The sequence below is a fragment of the Heloderma suspectum genome, chromosome 2 (assembly GCF_057233095.1).
Source record: "Heloderma suspectum isolate Gila_16-S chromosome 2, 16-S_ref, whole genome shotgun sequence".
Classification (NCBI taxonomy): domain Eukaryota; kingdom Metazoa; phylum Chordata; class Lepidosauria; order Squamata; family Helodermatidae; genus Heloderma; species Heloderma suspectum.
This window is the reverse complement of record NC_139459.1, coordinates 74,285,876-74,301,542: the sequence shown is the minus strand read 5'-3', so window position 1 is coordinate 74,301,542 and position 15,667 is coordinate 74,285,876. Positions and strand designations below refer to the sequence as shown.

The 15,667-nt window shown below is 42.5% G+C and overlaps 1 long non-coding RNA gene across 1 annotated transcript in view; it reads right to left on the bottom strand.

The window, feature by feature from the left end:
* The window catches only part of LOC146352358 (uncharacterized), a 90,814-nt gene extending 75,463 nt beyond the window's left edge, over positions 1-15,351 (bottom strand). Inside the window, exon 1 of the long non-coding RNA XR_014787351.1 lies at positions 15,231-15,351. This is a non-coding gene — a long non-coding RNA (uncharacterized LOC146352358). The remainder of the gene's footprint in view (positions 1-15,230) is intronic.
* Positions 15,352-15,667: the final 316 nt, after the last annotated feature.

The window sequence follows — 15,667 nt, the reverse complement described above, 5'->3', positions numbered from 1 at the left end:
CTCCTTGAGAGCTGATGGCATCACTCCCTCCTCAAGGGAGGCGTTCACCACCACCCTGATCCTCTCACCCAGCCTCTCTCTGCAGCTCATAATGAGCCAAGATGGGCAAGGATCAAGTAAGCAGTGGTCAGCCTTACAGATGAAAGCACCTTGTCCACTTCATCAGGAGGAAGATGCTGGAACCGATCCCACAAAACCGGTTTGCCACAGACCGCCTCTTGCTCGCTAACTGTATCCACGGTGAACGGAATAACACTCCTAATCCGATCAATTTTATCTGCAAAGTGCCTTGCCAAGGCCTCACAGGAAGCCTTAGAATGCTCCAGTGGTTCTGGAGCAATTGGACTGACCAGGATCCAGACCACTTGGAACAGCCTCCTGGGACAGCATGCTGCAGATGCAATAGAGGCAGCATAATATTCCTTTTTTGCTGCCTTCACCACCACATGATAGGCTGAAGATACAGCTCTAGCCGGTGTCTGATTGTCTTTAGAGTGAGACTTCCGCCACCGGTGCTCTAGCCATCTGACCTCCTGTTTCAGAGCTCATAACTGCGGATTGAACCATGGTGCAGTCGTGTTCAGGGGGAGAGGGCATTTTGGAGCCACCCAATCTAATGCCCCAATGATTGTGGCATTCCACCCACCCACCAGGGTCTCTACCGAGTGGCCGTTTGCGTGCTCTGGAGAATTCCTGAACCAAGCACGTTCAGGAATCCATTTGGATCCATAAGACACCTGGGGCAGACCATTTTAATGGGTCCTCCACCCCTGCTGAGGGGTTGTGGAACCAAGAAGTCCAATGTCACCAGATAGTGATCTGACCATGACAAGGGGGGGTTGGATATACCCCCGACGTCCAGATCACTCCCTGCATGGCCAGAGGCTAATGACTAGTTCCTCCCATTAGAGCTGCCATGTGGGATGTTTTGAAACTGCAGCCATGTGGCATGTGGTTGCCTGTTTTCACTCTTAGTCAAAACACAATTTGATTTAAAACAAAAACAACAACAACAAAACCCCTGCATCTGTTGTACGGAATGGGAATTGGAAGCTTTTTCACAAAATGGAATATATCCTAAATACCCTACAGGGTTTTAAAGAAGTCCCAGAAGCTGGTGGGAATCAAATTCGGGGTGGAGTGGGTTGCGGTTATGGGACTGCATTAACTTTTGGATACAATAGTGAAACATCTGCAAAATTGTTCAAGCTGGCGTAGTCCTTTAGGGAGCATTATCATGTCCCATTTCAGCAACAGATTTGGTTTGGGAAAATCCTGACCTGTGAAATGATACTAAGGGCAGCTTTAAACTACACGAAGGCTGCCAGAGAACATTAACCTCGTGTAGGTGTCCCACTTGGCCAGTGTGATATTTAAAAGGCTCTTACCTGTGTTCTCCCCCTATATTCATGGACCATTTACCTGCCAGGTCTCAGAAGTCCAGATGGTAGCCATACAGGTGTGCTGACATGGTATGTGTATTGATTGGTGCATTATCATGTATTGCTACTGTGCCTCCGCTGTTTCTCTTGGACATGCTTCTCTTCTGCTGGCTCAACAAGAACTAGCTGATCCACAAATAACCCCGGGAACTAGTGACAATGCTCATTTCCAGAACAGAGCAGGTCAGCTCCATTAACTCACCCACCCCATTCTGGAAGCAAACGCTGCTGCTCATTTCCAGAAACTGTGATTTCTCATTCTACTAGCAGTTGGGCAGTATAGGGTACTGCCCACGGATTGTGAAATTACTTTCAACTTCACCAACCTTCCCCCAAATAAAGGATCACAGTGGTATGGCAGGGGAGCGGTATCCCATGTTACACCATACACCACCCTTTGCCAACCTGGTGCCTTCAGATATGTTGAACTGCAGCTCCCATAATTCCTAGCTACCATGGCCATTTGGTTGCATTGGATGCATCTGGGAACTTCAACTGTCTTGGTTAAGCATTGCGATATGATTATGAATGGAATGTGCATCTAGGAAGACCATGGAAAAGTATTTATGCAGCTATGTCCTGCCCTTGCCAGATTAAAGTGCAGGTGTGATAAGTGACCATCTAAAGCTACTGTCACACAAATGCCTCATTGATCATTCATATTGTTTAAGGAAACATTCAGTACTGCACTACAGTGCTTGATATTCGCCAGCCCAGGAAAAAAGATCTGTTTGTATTGTCCTGTACTTCCACACATTTTACAATTCTTTTAAAAGAAAATTGATTTTTATACTATTTGTATTAAGGCATATGCAACAGGATTTCTTTCCATGCAGGGAATAGATGGGGGGTGGTGAGCAATGTAACAAGAACAGGATTTATAATTTAAATTAACATCTTGCCAGTAGATAAAAAGCTGCGATTTGTCAATAACTGGGAAACCTAATGAGGGATTGCATTAGAATTTAATAAAATACTGGCCTATTTTATTTAAACAAACAAACAAACAAACAAATATGATTTGCTGAATTGGCTCTCATTTCACACCCCTGTGTCCCTAAAGGAGATTTCATGCAAAGTCCCATTACTCATGAATAATAAAGGGTTCCACTGCAGAACTCAGGTATAATATAATGATTTATAGAGTTGTTGACAAAACCAAACAATATATAAAAATCCTACAGTTACAAAACCATATTGATGTGGTAGTGCAGGGGACGGTAACGTCTGGGGGCTGGGGGGCATATTGCCCCTCCCGCTTGGGTTATACCCCTGCTGCAGAAATTCCACAACGTGGTGGTCAGAAAGTCTGCAATTTTGCGGGAAAACAAGGTGTGCCTTCCCCATGGTGGGGGGTGAGCGGGGCCCACAAAAAGGATCAGAGAGGCACAAGCAGCCATGGGCTGTGTGTTGCTCCTCCCTTCACGTGAGTGGATAATGTAAGGTTAGATTTAACCAAACTTAAGTACTTTTAAATTCCATGGAAGTCAGTGGCAGAAAGCCTCATACGGTCTGGATCTTGACAACTCTTGACTTGGGATGGACAAATCTGTCAGTTTCACTTTCTCCCACATTATTTTTTTTGTTTTAATCTCCAGCTGTTTCCATCCCATTTATGAAGAAATCTGCGAATTTTGTGAAGCTCTTGTCAAAAAAACAAACCAAGTGAAATCCTCACTCATCCCTACTTTTACCGAATGTCACTGCATCCCTCTTGCTTGCCTGTGACTTCCTGACTTCCGGTGCTCCCACTTCTCACATTCTCCTAACCACTGGTGGCAGTATTCCTAGGCTCCACCTGTACACCAGTATGGCTGCAGAATTCCCTCAGGGATTACAGCCTGGGGGAGCTGGGGGTGGCAATGGCCGACAGGAAGCTCTGGCGTGGGCTGGTCCATGAAGTCATGAAGAGTCGGAAGCGACTGACTGAATAAACAACAACACCAGCTGTCTCCTTTGAGCTCAACATCTGAGTTATCCAGTTTTCACTCTTGGCTTGGCCATTTGTTTTCTGGATCTAGTCCTACTGAGAATTAGGGATGTACGAAAGTGACTTACCTTTCGTGGATTATGTTGATGGTGGGGGGGGGAGGCGTTCCGTCCCTCCCCCTGGAATCCTGGCCGGGGGGGAGGCACTCTGTTCCTCCCCCCGGAATCCTTGAACGGCCGGCTGTGCTCCATGGCAGCTCCGCGGAGCAGCCAGCCAGGCCCGGCCCGGCCAGGCCAGAGCTGTCCGCAGCCGGATTTCCAGCCACGGAGGTCTCTGGGTAAAAAAAACCAAAAAACAAACCGCTTACGCAAATGGTGGTGGCTATGGCCGCCGCCATTTGCGTTCCTTCTTTTTGGCTGTCTTAATCTACGTAAATATTTACATAGACTATGACGGTGAAAATAAAGGGGAATGCAAATAGTGTAGCGGGCGCTATTTGCGTCCCTTTTTCATTCACCGTTTTAGCCTACGTAAATCTTTACGTAGGCTAAAACAGCAAATCAAAAGGGGATGCAAATAGAGCCCGTTACACTATTTGTGTTCCCCTTTATTTTTGCCATCATAGTCTACGTAAATATTTACGTAGATTAAGATGGTAAAAAGAAGGAACACAAATTGCAGGGGCCATAGCCGCCGCCATTTGTGTACGCATTTTTTTTTTAAAACCCACCCAACCATGATAGGCTACATAAAGATTTATGTAGCCTATCACATCTTTTTTTCCTTTTTTTTAAACCTAGCCATGATAGGCTACGTAAATCTTTACGTAGCCTATCACGTCTTTTTTTTTTTTTTTTACACAAGCCTGGAAATGGCGATGGTGGTGCAGCCAGTCGGAAGACTGGCCACCGCCGCCGCTGCCGGAGCTGCTACTGGAGCCGCCGCCGCCCGGAAGATCCGCCCCAGGTGATTCTCGTCCCTGGGGGGATCCGCGGGGGGGGGGGCAGGGCATTCCGCCATGGAGTTTGGGGGGCCGAATGCACTGGCATTCGGCCTCACCAAGATCCGTGGTGGAATTCTCTGACATCCCTACTGAGAATTATTGATTCTCAGTAGGACTAGAATTATTTGATTCTGAAAAAACAGCTAAGCTCATGACATGGCAAGTTCTGATTAATGTTAAGACTTTACTTACTATACCACCATGCGGTTAAGCCAGTTTAGCTGTGTTTGCGCCCACTGAGTTCTATCAAATTCAAAGTCAATAATGTGTCATAACATGACACTGTCTCATAGATATAGTGATCCCAGGAACATGAATTGTCTGTGGATTGGTTTAGAATGGCTACTGACAGGAAGAAAAACTCAAATGTGAATTGTTCAATGTATCTAGTCTATTATAAAGCATAATGTAGATATTCTTTTATCTTTGTAGTTCACTGCTCCAAAATCTTCTGATGTGGAACGGTATATAAATATTGCAAATAAATAAATAAATAAATAAATAAATAAATAAATAAATAAAATATTATATAACATATAGAACATGAATTAATTTTATTTGTCATTGCTTAATCAGACACAGTGGATTGGATCCAGATTTAGGAATGTACAACAGGATTCCCCACCACCACAACAGTCCGTTCCAAAATGCTATACAGAAAGGTGGGGAATCTGCTGAATGTGGAAGGCTGTGGTGTGGAAAAAAGGGAGACCCCTGAATATGAGGTGGAAGAAGGCGTCCTCTCCTGATCTGGGCAGGTCCCTTCTTTCCAACAACATTGATTACCCCATTCAGCAATGTCTGCCAATACTCTGTGCAGCATTTGGGGGCGGGGGATAAGGGGCTGCCACGGGGAGGAGAGGTGGGACATCCATTTCTGCCAGCCCTGTTGCATGCACCTAAATCTGGACTCAACCCAGTATATACAGAGATTGCTTCAATAAAGTAATTCTAATAACCTTTAACTTTAAAACAATGCTATACTAAAATTAAAGATACGAAATTCCTCTTTAGAGCCCAAAACAGTGAAATGATTCTAATTTTATAAAACATGTTCTCTTCAAGACCTTTTAGTCTGAAGTAATTTAGTAGTGTTTTTTTTTAATTTTATGTTGTAAAAAATATGCACTATATACACAAGACAAATTTGGCAGAACTCCAATTTTCCAAAACTGATTAGTTTAAACTCATGTCTCTGAAATTGGGCTGGCTTCCCTCATCTCTCTTTCTGGCAAGCAAATCACATGTAAACTGCTTCCCCATATATCTGAACTTCTGATTAGTCAAATATGTTGGGTATCCCCCAGGCCAGGATAAATTATAATGAGCAATTGCTCAGTTGCAATGATAATTACTGATTTGTTTCTTGAGATATGCAAATTCTAAAATAATAGGTATGACTACAGTTTTCCAATTTGAAGTTTTACGGGCTGTGGAATAATATTACTGTTACAAATCAGGCATTTTGAGAGACAGTGTGGTGTGAGGGAGAGAGTCCTAGACTAGAACTGGGCACAGATTCAATTACTCATTCAGGTGATCTTCGACCAGTTACCATCTCTCTACCTAATCTACCTTAAAAGGTAAAGGTGTCCCCAACCAGTCGTGTCCGACTCTAGGGTGCGGTGCTCATCCCCGTTTCTAAGCCGAAGAGCCAGCGCTGTCCGAAGACAATTCCGTGGTCATGTGGCCGGCATGACTGAACACCGAGGTGCACGGAACGCTGTTACCTTTCCCGCCGAGGCGGTACCTATTTATCTACTTGCAATTTCTTGCTTTCGAACTGCTAGGTTGGCAGAAGCTGGGACTGAAGACGGGAGCTCACTCCGTCACACAGCACTCGGGTCTCGAACTGCTGACCTGCCGACCTTCCAGTCTGCAGTTCAGCGTCTTAACCACTAAGCCACCGCGGCCCCTGTAATCTACTTCTACCTTACATGATTGTTATGATGATAAATGGGGGTGGGGTGGGGAGAAGAAGAACCAGTACATTGCCCCTAGCTCCTTGGAGGAAGGGTGGATTGGAATAAAAATAAATTTGCTGTTATTGAAAGAAGATCTCATTTTTAGGCTTTGAAATGGGGTGTGGGTGGGGAAACAGGCAGTTTAATACATTTAGGGTGCAATCCTTTGCATGTTTAGACAAAAAAAATGTCCTACAACTCCCAGCACCCTGGGGAATGCTGGAAGTTGTAGGACTTTTTCTGTCTAAACATGCATAGGATTACAGCCTTAGCCAGCAATCCTATACACAGCTCCCCTGGAGTAAGTCTAATTGAACTTTGTGGAGCTTACTTTTGAGTAGACATGTATAAGATTGCACTGTAAACTACACTTTGATGCCTGTTACAATAAAAACCTATTAGTTGATTTTTAAACATTGTTATTATTTCAGTTCTTACAATGTTTTTGTAGAAGTACATATTGCCTGGGTTTATTGCAGAAAGATCTTTTTAAAAAATAATATAATATAGTAGTTTAAACTGAATAAATAAACTTGGGTTTATCTTTCAAGCCTCTGAGCACCAAATTCTTACATTGCAGACAGCAGTCAATCATTTTGTGGCCATCCCACTCCATCTAGGCCATGAGATCTGCAAACCAACAGAGGTCCTCAGAACACTAGAAAACCCCAGAGGAGCAAGAGTAGGAAGTACACTAACACAACTATAATGTAACATGGGTGAATTTAACACATCAAATACAGTCACAAACCTTGCTGTAGCATCTGTGATATAGTACCCTCTACAACAGTACCTTCTACAGCCATCTTTCCCAGTGTGGCACTCTCCATATGTCTTGGGCTACAACCCCCATCATTCTCAGTGAGCAGGACCATGCTGGTGGGGGGTGATGGGGGTTGTAGTCCAACACATCTGGAGGGTGCCAGGTTGGGGCAGGCTGCTCTAGAACAAGCCCCAGAAAGGATTATGGAAAGGAATCTGAGAATGAGTTCCATTCTGACCACCTTCACACAACCAGCAGCCACATGGGAGCTTCTTCCTCAGGTTGCTACCTCAGTCAGTGGTACCAGGTCTGTGAATATAACCACCATGTGGGTGGATTTTCCCATCCCATCATGAGGGCTGGTCCTGGGTGAAACTGCATCAGGTGGTGGAGTGGAAGGAGCAGTGAATTGTGCCACCCCCGCCCAGATTCCCCCCCACTGCTGTTTCCCTGGCTGCCAGGGTTGGATCGGAGCCCAGAGAGCCTCAAAGCAGTTCTGATTCTGAGGAAGAGATAGAAACTGCTGGAGAGGAACCCACACGCTGTTCAGAGGAGCAGCCAGCGGGACAGCCCCTCCTGGTACACATTCCTGAGAGTGATAATGACCCTGGCAGGGAGAGGGAGGAGCAACAGCAGTTTCTGGATGCTAGGTGCTGGTGCAGCATCAAGCGGGAGATGGCGAGCGCTGAGAGGAGGCGCTCAGCCTGCTTGGTGCGACAGCAACAGCAGTGCCCCGATGCCCCACAGGAAAAGGGTGGACTCTCTCCTCCTAGCCCATAAGTACAGAGGTTTCCCGCCTTCCCCTCCAAACAGAGATCAACTGATTCCTAAGGTTAGAACCCCCAAGTAGGTAGCTCTCTTAAGTCTCACTTGTAAGATCAAGCAATTAGCATCTGTAAGCGTCATTAGGTTGAATGGGAATAAAGCCTTGGAAAAGAGCCCTATTGTCTGCGTGTTGATTCTGGCTACCTGAGGATTTCAGACACTGAAATTGACATCGACACTGGCTCCTCCAGCAGGTGCTCTGTTGAGTCCCACCAGTTGCTCTCCCACCGTAGCATTTCCTGCAGTGACAGAGTGGCTGGTGGGGATCTCTGGAGAAGCCACCCGCCCTCCGTTTCCCTCGTTGTGTGCCTTCACTTTGCCGTGGCACATTGGCTCTATGGAGAGTCGTATGGCCAGAAGAAGCCACTGCAGAGCTCTTGAAAGATCCAGCCAGTTGATATCTCCTAAGATCTTGCTAGCTGAACTCTTGTGAGATCCAGCCAGTGGAGCTTTCACAAGAGTGGGCCTGGTGATGATAGGAAAGGTAAGGGGAAGGGGGTGCAATCAGGAAGGTAGTGGGGAGGGAGGTGTGATGCAGCAGTGATGGTGTGGTGGCAGGGAGAGGGGCAAGGGGCAAGGTGTGGAAGCAGCGACACATGTTGCCTCCTGCTTCAGGGGGCAAGAGACCATGGGTCAGGGCTGCCCATCACTGCCTCACTGGGATGGAGGGTGATAGTTGTATAGGAAAGATCTATGCAGTCAGCCCCTCACACAATGGTAGGGCACATGTTTTTCATGAAGATGGTCACAGGCATCTCCAGTTAAAAAGTATCAGGTACTAGATGATTGGAAAGACCTCTGCCTGAGTCCCTGGAGAGCCACTGCCAGTCAGAACAGATAATACTATTATTTATTTGGCCATTTATTTTCAGCATTTGTATCCTGCCCTATATCATTAAGATCTCAGGGCAGTATACAGATAAAATAAATTTAAACAATATAAAACAATAAATAATTTAAACACCTAAAAACATATCAAAATCTAAAAAAACCCACAACCCCGGTTAAAACAGTGTGCAACCTTAGGGAATTCAGTCAGCCCCCAAAGGCTTTGGTGAAAAGCCATGTTTTAACTTGGCGCCAAAACAAAACCAATGTCTGCGCCAATCGGGCCTCCAAGGAGCGGGCATTCCACAGCCGGGATGCCATAGCTGAGAAACACTAGTCTACATGGACAAATAGCCTGACCTGGTATAAGGCAGCTTCCTATGTTCCAATGTCCATGGTTGTGGCATCCACAGTCAGTGGAGGCTGGTGGCTCCGATGTCAGTGGGGCAGTGAATCCGCTCCGGGTTTCAGTCAGTACCAGTCAGAACTCTAAAGGAGCTGTCCAAGGTGCACCAAATTCAGTGCTCTACTGACATCAGAGCCACCAGCCTCCACTGTCCACAATCATAACATAACTACATAGATCGCTCTATGGGAAGCAGCTCCCAATGCTTGCATGTGTGTGTGTAAGGGGAATATAGTCCCATGCAAAGAAACCCTTAGTGATGCTGGAGAAATTCAAGACAGACGAAAATGAGCTTGGATTTCTAGGAATCCAACCTGTGGAATCCGCTGCAGAGTGGCCTCCTCAGGTAGTGTGGAATCTGTGGACTTTCGGATCTTTTTTTTGCTTTCCCGAAATTTACGTAAGGAAATACGCATGTTTCTGCTAAGACATATGCCATCCTGGAAAATATGCGTGGGGGAAAGTTGAATGGAATGGGGGACAATATGCTAAATGTTACATACTAACATAAATTATGTAAGTTGTCGCAAACCCTCTTACGGAATGATTTGCGTATTTTTCCGCATAATGGGAAAACAAATTCAAATCTGTCTATGAACGGACACCGGAATGAACAACACTGCATAATCCACGAAATACACATGGGACGGATTTCACAAAATCCAGACATCCCTAAAAAACCCCACACAGACACACCAAAAAAGCACCCAGCTTTCCCATGGTACCTAGACTTTAAAATGCTGCTCCTTCTGTATTTTGAAATGAATAAGTTGCTCCACTCTTGCAAAGATTTTTTAAAATAGTTTTATGATCTACAGCCCACTCAGATGAACTGAGTAACAAAGAGCTGGAAAAATAACATTTCTCAAGCACAGATTGTCATAACGTTGGCTGCAAAGTGCTTGTACCAAATAGTTAAGATGACACACATGACACTTGAAAGAAAATGACATAAAGTGATATTTTCTTTCCTTTTTATTCGAGGAATTGTTTTTTTCTTTTTCTGTTTTTAAAACACTTTCTTCTCCCTGTCTCCATGGAAACTGTTCTAATATTGTGCACCTGTATTTTGATTTCCAGTTTGCATTAAATGTGATAGACACCGATGTGTGGGGCTGATTAGGCAGATTTCACAGGTGAAGCTTAAAGGTTGGGGGAAAGCCCTGCCAGTTTCACAGATGCTGGGAAAACTCCAACCATTCATTCACTCCCTTCCCCTACTGCCATTGCTGACCTGAAAAGGGGTTTCCCCCCTTCAAAAATACATGTATATGCCCCAGAGCTGGTATGCATTTAAGTTTACAAAAGGAACTGAAAAGGATTTCCCCTGATATCCATGTGTTGGATTCAGACTAAGTCTGTACTCCTTTAGCTACATACCTGGGAGTAAGTCTAATTGAACTCAATGGAACTTACATCTGAGTAGACAGGTATAAGATTCCATTGTTAATTGAACTTAGGTCCCATTAAAATCAATAGCACAAATTAGTCATGTCTTAATTTATGTTCCATTGATTTCAGTAGGAACTCAGTGCAAATAATTTAGCGTGGATCCAACCTAAGACACCAAAGAACATTGGGGGTCTTGCGCATGGTAGGTTTCCCATTTGGATTCCTGCTGCTCTTTTTTCTGGTTTGATCCCTGGAATATTGGATGGTTTCTCTTGCTGAATATGAACGCTGCAGTTACATCACTTGCTGAAATGAACTCTGAAATATTCGCTCTAGGGGCACTATTGAAAAAAAAAAGTTAGTCCTCTTGGTGGAGCCGCAGAGGAAGAAGGGGAGGAAGGGAAAAAGTTGGACAGAGATCTTCAATTTTGCTCTCATTTTCCTGGTTGAGCCTCTTAGAGAGACACAGAGATTGAGAAGAGGGAGGACAGTGTGAAGTATGAATTGGGGCCACTGCCTGAGTTATTTAGATTTTAATTTAACTATTTTTCTAAGTTCTAAAGGTTAATTTTGTTTTTAAGTTGATTTTTATCAGGTAGTTCTGTTGTTTACATTGTTTAACATTAATAGATATTTATCCTGTATGAGTTCAATGGGAGGTTAAGAAGATCTAACAATAGCGCTAGCTCAGTTGATGCACCAACAGGCAAACAGAATAAAACTGATCATTTTTTAAAAAATGATGATGAATTGATTAAAAGTGATATCCTGGTTAAAAACAGATTTGCATTTTTAGACTCTTATATGGACTTTAATAAAACCTCTAATATTGTAACTCAGCCTTCCATCCATCCTCAGTTGAATGTAAGTGAAGCTCCCCATAAACCAGTTATCAATTGAAGGGGAACAGGTCCTCCTGGTTTCAAGAACTTTTCAATCAATTTATGAGCAACTGGAGGAGATTAGGGGGGAGCTGGATCGAATTATGTCAGCACTTAACTTCAATAATGGAACAGTAGGACAAGCTAATCATGTTAATTCTGAGGGTGAAATAAGGAAAAATATTGATAGTGAAACCCAGCTAATTAAGAATAAAAGCATCTCAAAATTTAATGCTTCTGCTACAAGTAACTTACCACTAACTGAGAATACTGACAAAAATAATATAATTGCTTTCTTCTGCAAAAGGTACTGAAAATCTTTTGTGAATGTGCTTCTGTGTGCATTTCAGAATTTACTGAAAAAACAAATCAAATCTTCCTCAGCTACCACATCCATTTCATTCACTGACACACTATGAAGCTCTCTTGTCTACTCTCAATAGCCTGTTGTTCAGTTCAAGGTAGGTGCAAAAAGGCCTGAAATAATTATAAAGAATTCTGGTGGTCCTGTTTATAACAATATTTACTGACATTAGAATCCCAATACCCTTCAGGCTATGTGGTAACAGTTGTGGACTTCAATGCTCAAATTGATTAAACTTTTATTTTTTAAAAATGTAATGATCTAGGAGGTAATGAAGAGGATTTGGGGATGAGTCTGAGAAATCCTGAAGACATCATCAGCATCATTGCACAATCTAAACTATTTCATTCAAATTAAGAGCTGGCTTGGGATTTTAAAATGCTTCCATATGTGGAGATCTTATTGGTAAAGTCATCTATAATCTCTTAACTGGAAACAATACTGTAGATTATATACAGATCTCTAACTCATTAGAAGCTACTGTTGATAAATTTATTATAGGTTCCCAACAATGTCTAGAATTAAAAAATGAGAATGATGGTATTTCCCCTACGTACAAAGCTTGGTGACCCTATTCTTAAAACTGGAAATTTCTGATCCTAGGAAACTTTAGTGGTCACCTAAACTTGATGCTAAAGTTTATATGCCTTTAAAATATCACCTGATTTTTTACATCTAAAAAATGTACTGGAAAGTGGAAAGCACCAGGACTAGCAGCCTATGATATTTTAATCATAGCTTTTCATGAGCATCTGACCACTATTCAGTCAGGTAGCCAACATTTTAATTTGATAAGAGTAAACAGTTGGTTTAACAGTGACTGTATAGGATTAACGAGAAAAAATGTGTATACTGAAAAACAGCAGGCAGGAAAGAATAACTGGGAGACATTACTACAAGAAAATTAAATTTAACAGTAAATTATTTTGAAAACTATCACAAGTGCACTAGATAACTATGATAGAACTAATAATTGCCGTATCTCTATGATCACTTGGAAAAGGGGTTGTTGTTGTTTTCAGTTTTAATGACTCAGCCAAATATCTGCACAGTATTAATCTGGAGTGTTCCATCAAAGGCTTGCAAGAATGGGAACCAGTATCAGAATCAGAAATGAACAACTAAAACTGGGACAGCTCCAGGATTAGACTTTATCCCTTCTAAACTACTTAAGTCTAACGTTAATTGATGGGTAAATAAGCAGTGCGGTAGTACCAATTTATAAAAAGAGGTTCTAAATGAACCTTCAAATTATAGTCCTATAAGGGTGCAATCCTATGCATGTTTAGACAGAAAAAAATCCTACCACTCCCAGCATTCCCCTGCCAGATCTGTCTAAAGATGCATAGGATTGTTCTCCCCTTAGGCTCCTTTTGATAACTGGGAAATTCTACTCAGTTCTATGCACCTAAATTATAAACAAGTGAAGAGAGTATCATGGATGCTAAGCAAACTGGTATCTGAAGGAGCCATTCTACTTTAGACTATGCATTAATTCTTCATTCTTTAACAGAAAAATACTCTAAACATCAGAATTCTCAGGTTATTGTAAGGATGAATAACTGGTTTTTAAATATGGTAAAACATTTCTATTCCCCGCCCCCCATAGCTGAAGCTCTCTGGTCAGTTTACAGAAGTTAAGACATTAAAATACAACATACAATGTTTGAAAACCATTTACATAAAAGCACACAGACAATGTACACAAACAACATATAACTAAAAATAACTGTGAACAGTCAGTCATAACTAAAGACACATCCAGGACCAATTAAAACTCATCATGTGCTGCCAAATGCCTGGGAAAAGAGATAGGTCTTAACCTGGTGCTGAAAAGATAACAATGTTGGTGCCAGGCGGAACTTATAGGGAAGGTTGTTCCATGGATGGGGAGCCACCACTTCTCACCACTGAGAAGGCCTTCTCCCTCGTTGCCACCTTCCAAGCTTCCCTTGGAGGAGGCACTTGGAAGAGGACCTTAGATGTTGAATGTAGAGTATGGGTAGGTTCATTCTGGGAGACCCATGCCCCCAAATGAACCTACCCATACTCTCATGTATTACTGTCCCACAATATCAACTCTATTGTGAAGGTTCTTCTACACAAAAGGAGGACAATATATTTCCTCAGCTTTGATAGGTTATAAAGCTAAAATAGTCATCAGATAGATGTATGGAGTTCAGCTGTGGGTATTGGTGATCAATTAATCTATATGGGAAATTCAGTCCTCTTTTGACAAAGATTTTTGAGTGTTCCAAGATGTGTTTCTAATGAAGTAATATGCCTTGATGTCTGGATTTGTTCTTTCAAAATGATTGCATATTGCAATAAGATATTGGTTGCAACTTTATTTATCTCCTATTGATCTTAGCTATTGATCTTTGTTTTAAATTGACAATTAAGTCTTCTCATTGTTGACATTTAATAATCATAAAGTCAACTCAGTTGGTTACTTATACCAACTGCTTCCACTTGGATTGGAGAAATCAAATGCCTGTATTAAGCAGAGACTTTTGGACTTAAACTTCCAAAACTCTGTTGTTTTGGCAAAAGGGATTTGCTCACCAATATATCTTAGCTTACAGCCTAAGGCTGACCTGTGTCCTGCAAAATACTTGTCATCATTAAGTATTCCCAAATATAGAAAGGTTTTTCTCCCCTCCATTTAAATTCTCCTGCCCTGATCAGCTGTCATGGCAAGACAATTTAAAGGCTTACCCTGGCATTTGAGAGTCTGCCCATGTGGCAGTAGTGTGATAGAAATACTACTCCATATTCTTCTATATTGTCATTTCTATGGGGATATCAAACCTTGTTTTATTTCTCCTTTGCTTTGATTATATCCAGAAAATTCTGATGAGTGTTATACCACTATGACCACCAGAAACATAAAGTTTCTTGCTGCATCTATGAGAACAAGGTCAGTGTCTGCACTCCTCTGTTGCCAAGGTCTCAGAAGAATAATCTGATTCAGAGTAAGAGATAGAAGGATCTGATTTAGTCAAACTATGCAAGGTCAGGCTGCTGGGAACTTGTCTTTCTTTGTCTAGTTTCTCAGGGGGGTGAAGTCAAGAGGAGTCAGCTACTCCTTCACAATTGCAGCCAAAGCTAATGTTGGAAGGCACGCCTGAGCCAGCACAGCTTGGGAGCATTCCTTGATAAACAGAAGGAACCAGACTCGGCCAAAGAAGGGGTGTGCCCGAAACTGTCACCTAGGCAACACGGATGATTGAAGAGGCTAAATGAAAAACAATGGCTTTGATGCAGTTCACATCTCCAGGATAAATTTCCTGACAGAGTGAGATTGACAAGTGAGGATCTCTAGTCGCTCTGCCCCTGCATAAAAGCTAGCACAGAAGCAAAACAGATTTGTGAGTACATGGCGGGATAGAAATGTAATAAATAAATAAATAGTTGCTGAATCGAACATACCTTTGCCTGTGCTCCTGGTTTATATCATGCCTTGAATCCTGTGTTTGGGACCCTGCTTGGATTACAAAGTTGGACTTTCAGATCCTGCCTTTGGCTTCTGTTTGGATTACCTGAATTGATTGAACTTGGGCACACTAAAGACTTTGATCTTTGGACTCTCATGATGTGCTCATGTTAGGCTGTAATAAAAGAGTATGCTGATTTTTAAACACATGTCAAGTTGCTTATGTTGCAAGGGAGTTGGTCTTCACAGTCACGGGTATAAGTGAGGCTGAGTCATTTTCAGTTTCATCTTATTGCATCTCCAATTGATTATATTCTTGTTATTACATATTCATTGTGTATAATTTAATTATGCTGTATAAACTGAATGAACTTTTTTTAAAAAAGTATTGGCTTGGTTTTGATAGCTAAATTGAGGGTTTTTTTTTAATTGT